Below are 3723 nucleotides of genomic sequence, written 5' to 3' on the forward strand. Positions count from 1 at the left end.
TATGTGTTCAGGGTAATAACTTTTGGACTGTCCCCTTTCTGTATTTGTCCTTTTGTTTTCCACTGGTATGTTACTTCCTTAACATACTCCACCCCGTCAAAGGACATGTCTACACGGGAAGATTCAGGAAAGTTTAACTGAATTAACTAAAGGTGTGAACTTTAAAGCACATTAATTAAATAAAGTGCATTAAACCTCCTGCTCTCACTCAGAAGTAAAACGGCATTATTGCTTTAGCTTAATCTCCTTTGGGTATGGTTACATGGGGATAAAAAATCGGCAGCTAGCCCAGGTCAGCTGACTCGGGCTCACGGCCCACAAGCTCTGGGGCTGAAAAATGGCTGTGTAGACGTTTGAGTTTGGGTTGGAGTCCGAGCTTTGGGATCCTGGACTCTCACCGGGGTCCCAGAGCTTGGGCTCCTGTCAAACTCTGAGCCCCGCGAGTCTGAGCCAGCTGACCTGGGACAGCTGCGGCTGTGCTGCAGGGCCTTTATCCCCATGTAGATGGACCCTTTGAAGGCGTTTAAGGCTAAAATGAACTAAGGTTACTTCCGAATGAGTGTGTCCACACCGGCATTTAATGTGCTTTAACTACTGTACTTTAAATTCATACATTTTAGTTATTTGCCTTAACTTTCCTAAGAGTCTCTGTGTAGACATGCCCAAAGAGAAGAGGGGTACTGCATCATATTTTTATGTGGGAAAATTCCACATGGTGGATAATGTCAAGTGGCCAAGGCATTATCTGTGCTGGGTTTGTATTGGCAGGAGGGAGAGAAGAGTCCCTGATTGAGGCTTAGGTGCTCCAGGAATTGCAGACATCCCATGAAATTCCCACTGTTCCTGTTCAGAGCCATGCTGCCATTGAAAGCCAACTGCATCGTTTGAGTAGTGCCCCTTCTGAGGAGGGGGTTTAAAAGCTACCGATGAGTTAATGTTGCTCCAAGAAATGATGATCGCTCAGGTAGCTGATTAGGATGAAGTTTTTTTTTCTTCTCCAAATCCTCCTTTGACCTCACTTCTTCCCCCTTATTATCCACTATTAACTTCCACTCCTTTGTGGCCTATTCCTTTCTTCTGGGCCTTCCGCAGCCTGTATGGAAAAATACCAGACCTTACGAGACTCGCTCACTATACAATAACTACCATTAGTTTTGTTTCCTTCATCTATTCTTTTTCCAGGTTCTTCCTGCATTTTTTTGTCTGCTTGAGGTTACAAAACTCTTCAGAACAAGGTGGTTGGTATTTTAATCTGTGTAAAAGTCCAGGCAAAGTTGTAATGCTATATAAATATTTAACAACAATAATAGACTTCCCAGGGTTTTGAGGTATTTTATCCTGAATTTATATAAAATCCGATGCAGGGGACATAAAAGAAAAAAATCAACATTAGTTGTCTCGTTTTAATATACCATCAGTAGCAACCTCCTTTCAAAATCTCTGTGCTTGACATTCTAAATTATATAAAATTCAGATTATCTTTATATTAACTAAAAACTGGAAAAATATAATCCCATTCCCGGAGGGCAAACTAGCCCCGCGGGCCATATCCGGCCCATCAGGGCTTTCAATCTGACCCACGGGATTACCATCTCTGTGTGGCCCTGGGGGGTGGGGGTGGAGGGGCAGAGGGCTCCATGAGCTGCCCTTGCCTGCAGACACCGCCCCCCACAGCTCCCATTGGCCGGGAAGGGGAACCACAGCCAATGGGAGCTTTGATGGTACCCACAGGCGAGGGCAACGCGCGACGGCCCCACCCCCAGGAGCCACTGCCGGACATGCTGGCCACTTCCGGGAGCGGCGCAGGGCCAGAGCAGTCAGGTCAGCAGTAAGGTGAGCAGCGCTGGGCCAGAGCCCGCACCCCAACCTCCTGCCCTGAGCCCCTAACCCTCTGCCTTGAGCCCCCTGCTGCACCCTGCATCCCATTTTGCACCCCAACCCCTTGCCCTGAGCCCCTTCCTGCAAATTGTACCCCCTCCCGCACCCCAACCCCCTCTCCTAGCCCTACATTCATGGCGCTGCATACAATTTCCCCACCCAGATGTGGCCCTCAGGCCAAAAAGTTTGACCATCCCAGGGCTAGGTACATCCAGAGCATACTGTTGCATCCCTCATCATCTTGGCTAATAGTCATTGATGGACCTATCCTCCATGAATTTATGTAGTTCTTTTTTGAACCTTGTTATAGTTTTGGCCTTCACAACATTCGTGGCAATGAGTTCCACATGACTGTGAGTTGTGTAAAGGAACGCCTTTGTTTGTTTTAAACCTGCTTCCTGTTTATTTCATTGGGTTACCCTGGTTCTTGTGTTATGTGAAGGAGTAAATAATGCATCCTTATTCCCTTTCTTCACACGGTTTGTGATTTTTATAAACCTCTATCCTAACCCCCCTTAGTTATCTCTTTTCCAAGCTGAAAAGTCCCAGTCTTGTTAATCTCGCCTCATCTGGAAGCTGTTCTATACCGTTAATCATTTTTATTGCCCTTTTCTGTACCTTTTCCAATTCTAATATATTGTTTCTGAGATGGGGTGATTAGAACAGCGCACACTATTCAAGGTGTGGGTGGAGCCTGGATATATGTAGTGGCGTTGTGATATTTTCTCTTATACATCTTTCCTTCTTTGTCTAGCTTTCTAATGTTTAAAATCAGGACTGATAGACTAGCACCGTGGTTCTCAACCAGGGGTACGCAGAGGTTTTCCAGGGGGTATATAGACTCCTCTACATATTTGCCTAGTTTTACAACAGGCTACATAAAAAGCACTAGTGAAGTCAGTACAAACTAAAATTTCATAGACAGTGGGCTTTATACTGCTCTATATACTATACACTGAAATGTAAGTACAATATTTATATTACAATTGATTTGTTTTATAATGACATGGTAAAAATGAGACCGTCAACAATTTTTCAGTAATAGTGTGCTGTGACATTTTGTATTTTTGTCTGATTTTGTAAGCAAGTAGTTTTTAAGTGAGGTGTAACTTGGGGGTACACAAGACAAATCAGACTCCTGAAACGGGTACAGTAGTCTGGAAAGGTTGAGAGCCCCTGTTCTAGCACAATCACATTAAATGCTCTTTATGTCAAGTGATGGAAGAGATCTTTAGGATTGTTCAGTCATTAAGAGCAAACATGGCCACAAGTGCTGGGATGTAAGCTTGGTAGAAATTTGTTTCCATGCCTTGAAGACAATTGCTTCTCCTTTTAATCTCTGTAGTCCTTACTGTCAGATAAACTCAGTGATGCTAACATGATGAGCTAAACTATTGTGCCAAGCATCTGAATGTATCATTAAACATGAGCTAAGAATCTAATTTATAATTTATGTGGGGGGAGGGAGGTCTGAACACAGCTATTTTGAAATCTGCAGACCAAGACTAAACTATATATAAAAGCACTCAAGAATGTAACAAACTCAGCACTGAGAGACAATTTATAATAACATGTTTTTGTTTTTTTACAAGAGACCATAGCCCGGCTCCACATAGGCATTGCAACTAACTTTTAGGCAGCGAGCCACCCATTGGAATCTGAAAACCTTGGGTTAGGCACCTAGGCTCCCTGTACAATGAATGGAGAGAGAGACACCTGAAAATGGGATCCACAAATGCCAGCACCCTGAGGGGGGAGCCACCTAAGCTAGCCAACAGCAGATGCCAGTGAAAGGGGTGTGTCCTAAGCCCCCTCCCTCTCAGGGAGTTAGGCACCTACCTCTGG

This window comes from Malaclemys terrapin, chromosome 6 (genome assembly GCF_027887155.1).
Source record: "Malaclemys terrapin pileata isolate rMalTer1 chromosome 6, rMalTer1.hap1, whole genome shotgun sequence".
Lineage (NCBI taxonomy): Eukaryota > Metazoa > Chordata > Testudines > Emydidae > Malaclemys > Malaclemys terrapin.